Raw genomic sequence first — 16,507 nt, forward strand, 5'->3', positions numbered from 1 at the left:
ATTCTTTAGTTTGGGTTTTTATTTTATTTTGATTTTTGCTTGTTTTGTTTCTGTTCTCTTCTAGACACATGCTCCAAGTTTAGAGGTGAGATGGAGAGGCCCTAAATACAATGCAATTTGTGGCCAAAGTTCAGTAACTCAGGACCAGGAAAAAATGAATTAAAAAAAATCATATCGACTGGTGGCAGCTGTATTTAAAGGGGATATGAGTTCTGTAAGGGATCTCAAACCAAAAGAACTGAACAATAAGACTGACCTATTTTCCCTACAGAGTTGTTGAGATGTATTTCATTTTATCTTATACTAGATCTTTAAAGCCCAAACTGTAGTGAAGGAGTGGCGACTGTCCACTGAGTTGAGGTAGTAAATGATTCAGCTTGAATCCTCCTATGGCTTCAATTTTTACATAATAGAGGTGAAACGAAAATGTCTAAGAAATAGTTCTCAGGGACTTCCCTGGTGCTCCAGTGGGTAAGACTCTGTGCTCCCAGTGCAGGGGGTCCAGGTTCGATCCCTAGTCAGGGAACTAGATCCCACATGCATGCCTCAACTAAAGATCTCGCATGCCGCGACTAAGATCTCACATGCCGCAACTAAGACCCAGTGCAGCCAAAATAAACAAATATATAATAAAAAAAGAAGAAATAGTTCTCATTTGTCTGTATTTGGAAGATTTTCTTATTATTATCAGTGACCTAAGTAAAAAGAAATTTCACAAGCTGTTAACACTATTTAAATATTCAAACAATAAAAAAGAAAACTCCCTCTCCAGAAGACCTGGATAGCGCCTCCCAGCCATGCTGAACTGGCTCTGGGCTTTCCAGACACCGGGTTCCCTCACTTTCTTCTGCTGGGTCAGCTATGGCGGCCAGGAAGACCCTGAACCTCAAGGCTGAGGTGGCCTGAGCCCACACGGCGTTGGCTGTCAATATCAGTGTGGCCTGGGGGATGCAATACGTGCTGAGGACCAACTTGGGGCCTAAGGGCACCATGAAGATGCTTGTTTCTGGTGCTGGAGACATCAAGCTCACTAAAGATGGAAATGTGCTGCTTCATGAAATGCAAATTCAACATGCAACAGCCTCCTTAATAGCCAAAGTAGCAACAGCCCAGGATGACATAACTGGTGATGGTATTACTTCCAATGTCCTAATCATTGGAGAGCTCCTGAAGCAGGGGGATCTCTACATTTCTGAAGGTCTTCAACCCAGAATAATTACAGAAGGATTTGAAGCTGCAGAGGAAAAGGCACTTTAGTTTTTGGAACAAGTCAAACTAAGCAAAGAGATGGACAGGGAAACACTTATAGATGTGGCCAGAACATCTCTACGTACTAAAGTTCATGCTGAACTTGCTGATGTCTTAACAGAGGCTGTAGTGGACTCCATTTTAGCCATTAAGAAACAAGATGAACCTATTGACCTCTTCATGGTTGAGATCATGGAGATAAAACAAATCTGAAACTGATGGAAGCTTAATCAGAGGTCTTATTTTGGACCATGGGGCATGGCATCCTGATATGAAAAAGAGAGTAGAAGATGCGTACATCCTCACATGCAATGTGTCATTAGAATATGGAAAAACAGAAGTGAATTCTGGCTTTTTTTTACAAGAGGGCAGAGGAGAGAGAGAAACTAGTGAAAGCTGAAAGAAAATTCATTGAAGACAGATTTAAAAAAATGATAGACATGCAAACGAAAGTCTGTGGTGATTCAGATAAAGGATTTGTTGTTATTAATCAAAAGGGAATTGATCCCTTTTCCTTAGATGCTCTTTCAAAAGAAGGCATAGTAGCTCTGCACAGAGCTAAAACGAGAAATATGGAAAGGCTGACTCTTATTTGTGGTGGAGTAGCCCTAAATTCTCTTGATAACCTAAATCCTCATTGTTTGGGACATGCAGGACTTGTCTATGAATATACATTGGGAGAAGAGAAGTTCACCTTTATTGAGAAATATAACAATCCTCGCTTGGTCACATTATTGATCAAAGGACCAAATAAGCACACACTTACTCAAATCAAAGATGCAATAAGAGATGGTTTGAGAGCTGTTAAAAATGCTATTGATGATGGCTGTGTAGTTCCAGGTGCTGGTGCAGTGGAAGTGGCAATGGCAGAAGCCCTGATTAAATACAAGCCCAGTGTAAAGGGCAGGGCCCAACTTGGAGTTCAAGCATTTGCTGATGCATTGCTCATGATTCCCAAGGTTCTTGCTCAGAACTCTGTTTTTGACCTTCAGGAAACACTAGTTAAAGTTCAAGCAGAACACTCAGAATCAGGTCAACTTGTGGGTGTAGACTTGAATACAGGTGAGCCAATGGTAGCAGCAGAAGTAGGCATAAGGGATAACTATTGTATAAAGAAACAGCTTCTTCATTCCTACACTGTGATTGCCACCAACCTTCTACTGGTTGATGAGATCATGAGAGCTTGAATGTCTTCTCTGAAAAGTTGAATTGAAGCTTCCCTTGAATCATCTGAATCACAGACTCTACAGAGCGATCCTAAGAATATAGTTATGGAATTTTTGTCCAAGCTTCAAATGATTTTCAAAGGATTTTTTTTTCCCATATAAAAAAAAGGAGAGAACACTGGCACCTATTCAGATTCTGAGGTTCTGAAATTATAATTACAGTATTTTAAAAATTGCACTGTAGTGTACACATACAGGCCATACTTGCCAATAAACAGGATGTTTTGCTTTAGCTTCAGTGATATAAAAATACATGTTAGATAAGCTACCTACCTTGTTATTAAATATTCCTTGAAAAACACCACTACCACCAAAAAAAAACCCTCCTTTAGTTTCAGCATAAACACACAGGCACTCCTTCCCACTAAATGCTCTCTCATCTTTATGACATCCTTTTGCTAATTTATAGCTGGGATTTCTGCCATGCTTCTAGTGAAATAAGACATGTTTATGACTAAGGCTTTCACACTTTCAAAAATTTTTCAACTAGATACTTGAGAAACTTAACATCTTCCTCCTCTAAAGTCAGTATAATTCATAGAGATATCAATATTGAGCAATTTGAATTTCTTGTGGTTGTCAAACTTACAACCATATTTTACAGTGGATTAAGAACACCTTTAGTTCTCTCTTGAGTTTGTCAGAAGAGTAACTTGATTTCTTTGACCTGCTTTCATACTTTTCACCTTATGTTGTTAGACCATGGGATTTTATATCATTTCTCCCAATGGAAAATATAAGACTTCCATAAATGAGGGCTTGACATTTAAAACATTTATTGCTTATTAGGTATATGATTTGCAAATATATTCTGTAGGTTGCTTTTTCATTTTGTTGATTGTTCCTTTTGCTGTGCAGAAGCTTTTGAGTTTAATGTAGTCTCACTTGTTTATTTTTGCTCTTGTTGTCTGTGCTTTTGGTGTCATATCCAAAAATTCATTGCTAAGACCAATGTCAAGGAGCTTTTCCTGTACATTTTCTTCTAGGAATTTTATGGTTTCAAGTCTTAAATTTAAGTCTTTAATCCATTTTGAGTTGAATTTTGTGTATGGTGTATGATAAGGGTATAATTTCATTCTTTTGCATTTCTGTATACCATTTCCCAAACAACATTTACTGAAGAGACTATCCTTTCCCCGTTGTGTATCCTTTTTTAAAACTGAGATATAACTGACATAAAACATTATATTCATTTCAGCTGCACACCAGAATGATTCGATATTTGTATATATTGTGAAATCACCCACCGCAATAAATCTAGTTAGCATCTGTCATTATACATAGCTACAACATTTTTTTATTGAAATGAGAACTTTAAAGATTTACTCTCTTATCAACTTTCAAGTATGCAATATAGTATCATTAACTACAGTCACTATTCTGCACATTACTTCTCCATGATTTATTTATTTTATAACTGGGTGAAATGGGTGAAGGTGGAAATGGATGAAGGTGGTCAAAAGGTATAAACTTCCAGGTATAAACTTCCCATTGTGTATTCCTGGTGCACATGACAAAGCAAACACTATATAATCTCACTTATTTATGTAATCTTAAAAAAAAGTCAAACTCACAGAAGGAGAGAGTAGAACAGTGGGTTACCAGGGGCTAGAGGGTGACAGAAATGGAGAGATATCAGTCAAAGTGTATAAACTTTCAGTTGTGAGGTAAATAAGTTCTGGGGATCTAACCTACAGTATGGTGACTATAGTTAATAACACTATATTGTATATTTGAAATTTGCTAAAAGAGTAGATTTTAAGTATTCTCACCACACACAAAAAATGGTAACTATGTGAGGTGATATATGTGTTAATTAGCTTCATTGTGGTAATCATTTCATACATATATATATATATATACACACACACACACACATATATATACATATAAATATATCAAGTTGCAACGCTGTATACCTTAAATTATACAACTTTAATTTGTCAATTATACCTCAAAAAAGCTGGAATAAAATAAAATAAAATACAGGTTCATTGCTTCATAATGTTTCCATTTGGCAGTGAGACCCAGGGTTGCACTATCAGTAGATATGCAATGTATATGAATATAAAAATTTTCCTCAGCATGCACTGTCAATAGACACAGATAATTTGGCTTTGTTTTTGAACATGTTACAAACAGGATATTAATTCTTAGATGACTTAGCTCAAAGGTCAATTCCAGAATAGACTCTGGCAACACCCACATACTCCTATAATAGGTTCTAATAAGAGACACAAACATATCACGCCTATAAACCCAAGTTTCAATCACTACTTTGGACCCAGAATTAAGGATGATGGTGAAACCAACACTATGGTGCTTCCATACAGCTTCTCTACCAGGCCTACAAACTCATCTGACAGCCCTAAGATCAGCCAGTATATCTTACTTCCTGATATATATCAGGTATTTTAAAAATATTTTTATTGTAAAATTAATGATCCATGTAGAAAATTCAGAAAATCCAGAATTGTAAAGAAGAAAATAAAATAACCTATAGTTCTATATTCTAAAGATAACTTCCATTATTTTGGTGTGTTTCCTAGAAACAATTTTTATCTTTTTGTTATATTATCATGAACACCTTTTCATATCCTTAGACATTCTGTAAAAGGAATTTTAATGGTTGTATAATGTTTTACTGTATTCAGGTAATACATAATTTATTTAACCACATTGCTATAGTGAAGAACCTGTTTTAAACATTTTTTAATATTGTAATGTGGTGCATGTGCTGGAATATACTCCTCTAACTCACAGGAGATACACACTTCATGCATTTCTCTTTTAAATCATCTAGCATCCTTGTCTTGGCTCAACAACACTCTCTATCACACTATCTTGGAAACAAAAATTAGTCACAGGGTGTTTTCATGACCTAAGTGCAGGTCAATCCAAGACATTTTCTGGTTTGATAGAGAGATGCTATGAAAATAGGGGAAGAAATGCTCTTTTATCTCTGGAGTTGCTAAAGCAGACAGGGTGGAAACCTGCAGCTGCTGGGGTTTATATTTTCTTCTTTGAGAGGAAACCTATCTGAAGAGTGAAGTCAAGTAAAACGAGCAGAGAGAAATGATAGATGAAGTGCAGGAATGTCCTGGCATATACTGGTCCTTGCTGCCTGAGCCTGGGCCCTGGGGATTGCAACTCCTCCTTCAATTTTGTGAATTTCCTTTGTAGTTTTTCTAGCTTTAGGAACAGCCACATTTCCACTTTTCATTTAAATTATTTTGGGCTGGGTAACTGTCACAATTGAAAAAACTTTTGTTTATTTTGGCATCTATAATTTCTTTCTGAAGACTACTTTTTAAAGTAGAACTTAGGGTTCAAAGAATAATATTTCAAAGCTCTTGATACATATTGCAAAATCGAATTACAGAGAATTAACATCAATTTGCACTGTCAGTAATGAATGTACACCATAGAGAGGTTTCTGAAAAAACTCGAAATGATGACACAACTGTTGTTTTGAGGTTGCTTCTAATTCTGAATTTTTATTTTATTTATCCCACCAATATTTATAAAGCAGCTGCTACAGTGTGTCAGGAATTGTCCATGAATTAGAATGCAAAAAATGACGACACAGGCCTGATTTAAATGAATTCACATCTGGCTGGGGAAGAAGAAGCCTTCCTATCCAAATATATCATGGACTTCCCTGGTGGTGTGGTGATTAAGAATCCGCTTACCAATGCAGGCGACGTGGGTTCAATCCCTGGTCCAGGAAGATCCCACATGCTGTGGAGCAACTAAGCCCATACGCCACATCTACTGAGCCTGCACTCTAGAGCCCACGAGCCACAACGACTGAGCCCACATGCTACAACTACTGAAGCCCGTGCATCTAGAGCCCATGCTCCGCAACAAGAGAAGCCAACGCAATGAGAAGCCCTTACACCACAAAGAAGAGTAGCCCCTGCTCGCCACAACTAGAGAAAGACCGCACGCAGCAACGAAGACCCAATGCAGCCATAAATAAATAAATAAATCCAAATATATCATGATGCAGTGAGTAATATAACAATAACATGCTTGGAAAATGAGCAAATGGGAGGATACCAGCACCTGGACTGGCTTTGTGGAATTGATAGAAGGTATACAAGTTTAAGAGTCTCCCCACAAGAGGGGATAAGAAGTGTGGAGCAGGCATACCCATAGAAAAGATCTGAGAAAGCTGCAGAATCCCTAATAGGGTTGAAGGAAGGTATTTTTCTCCTGAAATCAGTCAGTAGAGACTGCAGGAGGTGCCTGCTTCTTCAAATGCAAAGTCAGTAATGTAAGACTTCAAGGAACATGAAAAAAATTGAGAAAGCATGATACTACCAAAGGAACACATTTTCCAGTAACTGATCCAAGAAATGGAGATATGCAATTTGCCTGATAAAGAATTTAAAATACTTGTTTTAAAATACTGAACCATTACATTGTATACCTGAAATATAATGTTAAATATCAATTATGCTTGTATGAAAAAATAAAGCAAAAGAGTTGTTTTCACAAAACTCAGTGAGCTACAAGAAAACAGAAAGACAATACAATGAAATCAGGAAAGCAATACGTGAACAAAATGAGAAGGTTAATATAAAGATAGAAATAATAAAAAAGAATAAAACAAACTTGGGAGCTAAATATTACAATGAAGAAATGAAAAATGCAATAGGGAACATCAATGTCAGAGTGGATTAAGCAGAAGAAAAAAATATGTGAAGTAGAATACAAATCATTTAAAACTATCCAGTCAGAAGAGAACAAAGGAAAATGAAAAAGAGTTCAGAAAGCCTACATGAGCTATAGGAAATTATTAAGAGAAGCAATCAACGATATCATTGAGAAATAATCTATACATTATTGGCATCCCAGAAGGAGGAGAAAGGGAAAAAGGAGTAGAAAGGTTATTTAAAGAATTAATGGCTGAGAACTTCCCAAGTCTGGGGAGAGATCTGAACATCCAAGTTTATGAAATTCATAGGTTGCCCCAAAATTTCAACAAAAGATAATCTTCTCCAAGGCACTTTATTAAAAACAAACAAACAAAAAAAAACTGTCTAAAATCAAAGACAAAGAGAGGATTTTAAAAGTAGCAAGAGAAAAAAAATTACACACAAGGGAACTCCTGTAAGGCTATCTGCATATTTCTCAGCAGAAACTTTGCAGGCCAGGAGAGAACAGAATGACATAGCCAAAGTGCTGAAAGAAAAAAAGTAACCAGAATATTTTACCAGGCAAGGCTGCCCTTCAGAAATGAAGGAGAGACAAAGACGCTACCAAATAGACAAAAGCTGAGGGTGTTTATCACCACTACACCTGCCTTACAAGAAATGCTAAATGAAATTACCTCTGTTTGCAGATAATTTGATCTTACATATAGAAAATCCTAAAGACTCCATCAAAAAATTGTTAGAATTAATAAACAAATTACGTTGTAGGATATAAAATCAATTTAAAAAATTAGTTGCATTTCTATACATCAACAATGAAATACCTGAAAGAGAAATAAAGAAAACAATCTCAATTACAATAGCATCAAAACCAAAATATTTAGACATAAATTTAACCAAGGATGCAAAAAATTCATACACTGAAAATTATAAAATGTTTAAGAAAGAAATATAGAGACACAAATAAATGGCACAATATCCCCTGTTTGTGGATCAGAAGAATTAATATTGTTCAAATGCCCATAATACTCAAGGCCATCAATAGATTTAATGCAATCCGTACCAAAATTCCAGAGACATTTTTCACAGAAACAGAAGAACAATTCTAAAATTTGTATGAGACCATAAAATCCCCAAATATTCAAGGCAATCTTGAGAAAGAACAAAGCTGAAGACATCATACTTTCTGATTTCAAAATATATTACTAAACTATAGTAATCAAAACAGTATTACTGGCAAAAGTGGACACACAGACACATGGAACAGAATTGTGAGCCCAGAAATAAATCCATTCATATATGGCCAACTAATATTTGACAAGGGAACCAAATATATTCAGTGGAGAAAGCATAGTCTCTTCAATAAATGGTGCTGGGAAAACTGGATATTCACATGCCAGAAGAACGAAATTGGACCCCTATCTTAAACCATTCACAAGAATTTACTTGAAATGGAATAAAGACTTGAATGTAAAACCTGAAACTATAAAACTACTAGAAGACAAAGGGAAAAATGTCATTGACACTGGTCTTGACAATGACTTTTTGGATGTGGTGCCAAAAGCACAAGCCACAAAAGCAAAAACAAAAAAGTGGAACTGCATCAAACCAGAAAGCTTCTGCATAGCAAAAGAAACAATCAACAGAATAAAAAGGCAACCTACAGAATGGAAGAAAATATATGCAAACCATATATTGGATAAAGGATTAATATCCAAAATACATAAGGAACTCATATAACTCAGGAGCGAAACAACAAAAAACAATCCAACTAAAAAATGGGCAGAGAGGGCTTCCCTGGTGGCGCAGTGGTTGGGAGTCTGCCTGCCGATGCAGGGGACACGGGTTTGTGCCCCGGTCCGGGAGGATCCCACGTGCCGTGGGGCAGCTGGGCCCATGAGCCATGGCCAGTGAGCCTGCTCGTCCGGAGCCTGTGATCCGCAACGGGAGAGGTCACAGCAGTGAAAGGCCTGCGTACCGCAAAAAAAAAAAAAAAAAAAAAAAAAATGGGCAGAGGACCTAAATAGACATTTTTCCAAAGACATACAGACAGCCAATAGGTACATGAAAAGATGCTCAACATCACTAATCATCAGGAAAATGCAAATCAAAACCATAATGACATATCACCTCATACATGTTAAACTGGCTTTTATAAAAAAGACAAGTGATAACAAGTGTTGGCGAGGATGTAGAGAGAAAGGAAGCCTCCCACACTGTTGATGGGAATGTAAATTGGTGCAGCCACTACGGAAAACAGTATGGAGATTCCTCAAAAAGCTAAAAATAGAGCTACCATATGATCCAACAATCTCATTTCTGGGCATATATCCTAAAAAATGAAAGCACTATTAGAAGAGATAGCTGCACTTCCATGTTCAGTGCATCATTATTCACAATAGGCAAGATAGGAAAATAACCTAAATGTCCATTGATGGATGAATAAATGGATAAATTATATATATATAATTATTGTATTATATATATTATTATAATTATATAATATAATGGAATATTATTCAGCCACAAAAATGAAGGAAACCCTGCCATTTGCAACAACCTGAATGGGCCTTGAGAGAGCATTATGCTAACTGAAATAAGTCAGAACAAAAAAGACAAATACTTTATAATCTCACTTATATGTAGGGATCTAAAATAGCTGAACTCATAGAAACAGAGTAAAATACTAGTTGCCAGGGGGCTGAGGGGTGTAGGAAATGGGAATACTTTGGTCAAAGGTACAAATTTGCAGTTATAAGATGAATAAGTTCTGGAGATCTAATGTACAACAGGGTTACTATAGTTAACAATACTACATCATATACTTGAAACTGCTGAGAGAATAAATCTTAAACATTCTCAACACAAAAAGTGGTAATTATGTGAGATGATGGAGGTATTAAACAACCTTATTGTGGTAATCATTTCACAATATATATATTTACCAGAGCATCATACTGTACATCTTAAACTTACACACTGTTATATGCCATTGTGTCTCAATAAAGTTGATTTAAAAAAAATGCTAAAAAAGAAGTTGCATGACCCCTGCTGTTTTTCCTTGATATGCTCTGCTGGAAAAAAAAAACATGTGTCAGTAAAGCTCTTGGCAAGTTCCTTTTGAACCCCATCTCTTGATATCAGAAATGACTAGCTTGTATATTGTTCTGAATCTAAAACTCATCTAGTGAGAAAATGAAGAATATTGTCTGCTGGGGTTTAAAAAAAAAACTTTTCTGGGAAATTTTCCTCAGCTGAAAATTTCTTTACTGATTTAACTGACCTGGTTATTTCCTTTGTTATTCATTTTATTTACTCCTATATTACATACCTCACCATTACATTTTATTTAACAGTCTTTCTGTGAGTAGTAGGCCTCAGTCTTCAATTTCACTAGTCTATAATACCTTTCTTTATATTTAATGTTACTAAAGTTCATTGAATTTCCAAATGAATCTCCTTTGTAACATCTCTATGTCTTTTTCTAACAAATATAGTCATTTTCCAAAATGGCAGCATGAAGTATCATTTACATATAATATTATTCAACAATTCTGTGATGCAAACATTTCATCAGCCTCCATAAATAGTGTATGATTTTTAAAAGTTAAAAAGAGGATGTCACCACTAAAACAGCAACACTGACCTCTATCAACCAAGCCTCCTGGGCAAGGATCCAAAAAGTCTAGGGACATTCTATCTAATAATACTGCCTAATCAAAGATATCTGCACAAGAAAAGGAAATTCTATTTAGTGTCTGGTTAACACTAGTCCAATTAATGATATCAATTCTGTTTGTGAGAACAAAGAAGAACCTGGAGAGGAGGTGAGATAGGGAGGCACAAGGGGGCTGTGGAGGGGTCACCTTCCAACAAGGCTGTCACTCCATCCTCCCTCTTAACTGTCTACACTGGAGAAAGATAGGAAAGTAGTGAAGAGTCTAATACAGGACATTCACTATAAAGCTGCTGAGGCGTAGAGGAGTCTGTGAAATATCCAGCAGCAAAAACACTAGCTGAGAGAGAGAACGGGCTATTACATCCTCATATTTCCACTCAGAGATTTTCAGACAAGAAACTATTTAAGCCAAGCTGACTGTATTATTTTTATACAGGATGAAGAAAAAAACCAAAAAAAACATATATATATATATATATATGACACTATATATATATATATATATATATATATATATATATATATATAGTGCCAACTGGTTTTTATACCGTTTTCAAAGATGGAGACATAGCTCCCTCAAATGCAAACACTCCAAATGCAAACCATTTTTAGTCTTGAGGGTAATGGATGTGGAAGTATAATAGCTCCCATGGTCAGGGAATAACTGATAAAACTGAACACTGCAGTTTATCCCTGGCCCTGGGAGCAGTCTGTCTGCTCCAAGTGCCAGCATTAAGAAGATACATCGTCTGGAGATTTTAACAGAAACAATAACAAAACCAACTAAAAGTCTTTTACGTAAGCTGTCCATTATGTAGGATGGGCAATTCTAAATATCTGGGATAAAATATTCCTATCTGAAGAGATCTTCTATTGGTTGTTTAAGTTCTGTGGTCATTGTTGAAATTTAATACTAGAGATGAAAGCTTTAAATTAAAACACGTTTCTTTCTTATCCTCTTATAAACATCGAGAGTTAATTGGGAAAATCCCCATTACACAGTCATCCCTCAAAAAACAGGGACTCAACTACACAGGTTGTTTGAGAGAGTCCCTAATGTTCTGAGCTCTGTGAGCTTGCTTTATTCAGAGCTCACGTCACTCATCCCCGTGCTCTTGCCTTTTCTTGCACATCAACAGGAGATTAAAATTGAACTCTGCAGGCACAGTGAGCAACCAAGCAAAGAAATATAACTTGAGTTACTTCAATTCTGTCATTTTAAGCTACCAGTTGTAATTTTCACATGTATTTAACATTTTAAACAGTGAAAAATAGTGTGAACTGCCAAGTATGATGATTTTCTTCTGTTAACTTTTTTTTTTTTTTTTCCCCAGTACGCGGGCCTCTCACTGTTGTGGCCTCTTCCGCTGCGGAGCACAGGCTCCGGACGCGCAGGCTCAGCAGCTATGGCTCACGGGCCCAGCCGCTCCGCGGCATGTGGGATCTTCCCGGACCAGGGCACGAACCTGTGTCCCCTACATCGGCAGGCGGACTCTCAACCACTGCGCCACCAGGGAAGCCCTTAAGTAAACATTTTGACTTGCACGTGAACTATTTTTTATGAACTTAAATCTTTATTATTGAGATTTAGTCTTCTAAAGTTGTTTGTTCTTTAGCTTTAAAACAATTAACAAAAAATCAGTTCCCTAATTGAACTGATTTTCATGTTTCCGGATATGATTTGATATAAAAAATTCCAATAATAAATATTCCATTCTCTGTTTTTCTATTATATATTGATATTTTTTGTTTTATGATGATTACTGACAATATTTTTCTATGTAGATAAATGCGGTCTTAAAAATGATCTTTTCCACGTATAAAATATATTAGGCATGCCACCATCTCATCCATATCATAGCTGATTTACTTCCTTTTACCTCTGTGGATTTTTGCTCATTTCTTCCACTTGTACTCCTACTGGTTAATGTCTGCCATCTTCTCTACACTCTGATGAAATCCAATACTTTATACTATATTGACACTGACTGACACCAACTGTCTGTGACACCTTTTTTTCCCCCTTTTAATTTGGAGAATTTATGTTTGAAGTCTTGTGTTACTCTCTGATAAGTACAAACACTCTGATATGTTACAAACAAGTGAATAAACACAGTTCCTGGGTATGCTTATTCATCCAAACATTTACCCAACTGTACTTTCAGTACTTCTCTTCTGCCACTTCATCACAAACTCCCACCCTGAGACACAATAAACGGGCACCAGACCTGGTTATGGGTTATCTCCTCCGCTCATCACCTAGATGACAGCATAGCTTGTTTCTTGCTTCACTCAGATTCTCAAATGACAGTTTAGAAAGCATTTGTCTTTACCACGGATAAAAATAACTCCCATCCCTTTCACTCTGTTCCCTTTTCTCTACTGTAGTTTCTACTATTTGTTCACTCATTTACTGTAATTTTCCAATATTCTGTGAGCCCCAAAGCATGAACACTGGCTGCCTTATTCACCACGATATTTGGTAACATTGCCTAAAATAGTGCCTGGCACTAGGAAGCACTCAATATTTGTTGAACAAATGCTCTGATCTCCAGGAGACTCTGGAAAGGAAGACAACTTGTAAAATGCATTGTAGGAGACCCACCTTCACCCCATTTTTGAGTTTGATGAGTGGGAAACTGGAACAAATCTTTTTAATTTGGAGATACAAAGGTAGAAAGAGAGTATAGGCCTCTGTATTAGTTTGCTAAGGCTGCTGTAACTAAGTACCATAAACTGAGTGGCTTAAACAACAGAAATGTATTGTCTCATAGTTCTGGAGGCTAGAAGTCCGAGATCAAGGTATCAGCAGTGTTGGTTCCTTCTGAGAGCTGTGAGGGACAATCTATTCCAAGCCTCTCCCCTAGCTTCTGCTGGTTTGTGGGCAATCTGGCAATTCTAGCTTCTAAGAAGTATCACCCTGATCTCCGCCTTCATCTTCACATGGCATTCTCCCTGTATGTATGTCTGTCTCCAAAATTCCCTTTTTATAAGGATGCCAGTCATATTGGATTACAGCCCATCTTAATGACTTCACCTTAACTAATTATATCTGCAAAGACTCTATTTCCGAATAAGAACACTGAGGGTTAGGACTTCAACATATGAATTATGGGGCAACACAATTCAATGTGTAATAGCCTCCTTGGCAAATCTGAGGGAGATGGGAAGTCTTGTAGAAGGTCTCCTGAAGAATCATGGAGATCCAGCACAAGATTAGAAATGGTGGGGTGGCATGTTCCAGGCATAAGGGGCAACAGCCTTCCATTTACCCTCCTAAGGGTCCTATGGTTTCAAACAAATAACAGAACATCCAAAAGCTGAAGTGATACCCCAAGAGAATATTAGTTTAGAGAGAAATTGCCGGCAGACTTGTAAATGTCTTGAAACTAGTTCAAGGGAATGCTGCTACAGAGGGTGCATTTTGCACTGGCTTTGGGATTCAGCCATTTTTGTGAATTTCTGCTGATGGCAGGGTGAGCGGAGACAAACCCAAAGGCCAGACTGCATGAGTTATATCACTTTAGATGCCAGCAGGAGACTGACATAGAGCAAGATGGAGAAAAACGCTGACTTCCCACTGGTGACAGTGGCGTTTGTGTAAGCCAGTATGATTTAACATCAATCCCAAAGAAAAAAAAAGAGTCCAAGTACAGAATTTTTCTTAGTTAAAGCTGAAATGACTGAGAAAAATCACCAAAGTAACTAGGCTTATCTGGAAGTGGTAGGATCCTAATAATAATAATAATAATAATAATGTTGTTATTGTATCAGAGAGAACCAGGGACTGGTATAGAGTATGTTGTGATAGAAATTAACTTGTGGAAAAGAAAGAAAAGTTACCTCTTGTCACGTAAGGCCTAAATTTGTGGTCTATTAAGTCTGTACCCATCAAGTTTTCTTTAACCAAGGAGATTCTTTAACCAAGGAGAATATTGGAAGGATAACTTGCTATTGATGTACTATTATGAATAATGCCTAGACAGTACAACATAAAAATTAAAGGTTTCATATATTTTACTGGCTGGAAAAATACATATTATGGGTAAAATCCATATGTTTTTTTGGTGTCAACATGATCAATATTCCCACTAATCTCCATTAAATATCATATAATAAATGGATCACCTAAAATAATACAAGAATAAGACTTGTTCTTTTTTCTGTAATTTTAACTCCCTCTACAATATACCTTTCTAATGGTTACTTATGACCACTTGCTCACTCTTTAAGGCAGATTGAGTTCCTCTAGGAGACGTGACCATAGCCACCCTTGCATCCCACCTGCTGGTTCTTGGTCTTTCTCAGAGCGAGCTGACTCAGGACAGGGTCAATTCTGCCCTCCTTTTCCTAGATGCCCTTCCAGGTTATGCACAGCCATTGTACCCATTCCCAGCTTATTGGTCATTTTTTTCCCCTTGACTGAAGTGAAAATGTTTTCTCCTGGAAAAAAACTGTGGAGGCCCTGGTTTTATAAGTTTGATGGCTCTTATAATAACATCATTTAAAACAAGCAAAAAAAATGTCCTTCCTAAACCAGCTACATGTTTTACACTATTCATATATTTAGATGTACCGCTCTCTTTAATTTTCACTTATTTCATCCCTTCTGCAACAGGATCTTCTTTTCATTTGGGAAGTCTTACCTGCCATTTGTGAGGATGAGGCACACGAGGGTTATAGGAATCTCTCTTGGGGCTCCATGTATGCTTCCTTGCTTCAGTGCACCACAAATCAGGGTCCTGATTAATGTGCAAGTCACCCCTGACTGCTGAGTTGGACGCGCCATCTCACAGCCACCTGAGTAATAAGAACACTCTTGATGACTTGGTCCCTCACTGATGGTCCCTTCCTTCTTAGCCTGGGGGCCCATTTTGCTTCCTGTATTTTCCTAGGATATAACAACTACATTGAGGAATGTTTCCTCTCTCTCCTTATTCTCACTACCTTCTTGTAGGACTTTATGGGAATCTGCACACTAAATCATCCCACAAGGATGTAAGACCCTCTCTTTTTAGGGTCTTTCTGACATTTAAAAATAAAGATTGGAACTTGTGATAGTAGTTAGGACCACTATAAAGGAGCAGATAGCCTGTGTTTACTAGACTGATGGGGCTCACTGAAGAGGTTTTTACACCAATTTGCAAGGGACAAAAGATGCCTTTATTTTGATTTTTTATTCTTGTTAAATGAGAAATAACTTGCAAAATATTAACCTTAAGAAGAGGGTAGCTTGTTGGCAATATTTCAACATATATATGAATAAGCAAAGGTGACTTATAAAGAAAAATGGGTACTATTCTAATCAATAATTATTGTTATCATTCATACTGCCCTGCCACATAATTCTCAATTTAAGTATTTATGTACACACCCAGATAAAATGTAAACTCCTCCAAGAAAAAGGAAAGTTTTATCATGTATTATAATTTTATCTAGGACACCCAACAAGGGCTTTTCACATAGTGGGGCTGTCATATATATGTTATTGTATATGCAGAGATGTATATATACTAAATGTATCACATATATAATATACGCATATATCTTATATATTTCTTTAATATTTTCATATATTACACACATATACTAAAGCTACCGCATATATCTACTATATACTTACTCTATATCATGTATATATACTTTATATTTACATATTTTGTAATATACACCTTACATGTATGCATCTTGTG

The 16,507-nt window shown here is 36.7% G+C and overlaps 1 pseudogene; it reads left to right on the forward strand.

Annotated features, from left to right (window-relative positions):
* The first annotated feature begins 861 nt into the window (after positions 1-861).
* On the forward strand, positions 862-2,689 carry LOC132513304 (T-complex protein 1 subunit zeta-like; annotated as a pseudogene).
* Positions 2,690-16,507: the final 13,818 nt, after the last annotated feature.

This window comes from Lagenorhynchus albirostris, chromosome X (genome assembly GCF_949774975.1).
Source record: "Lagenorhynchus albirostris chromosome X, mLagAlb1.1, whole genome shotgun sequence".
Classification (NCBI taxonomy): domain Eukaryota; kingdom Metazoa; phylum Chordata; class Mammalia; order Artiodactyla; family Delphinidae; genus Lagenorhynchus; species Lagenorhynchus albirostris.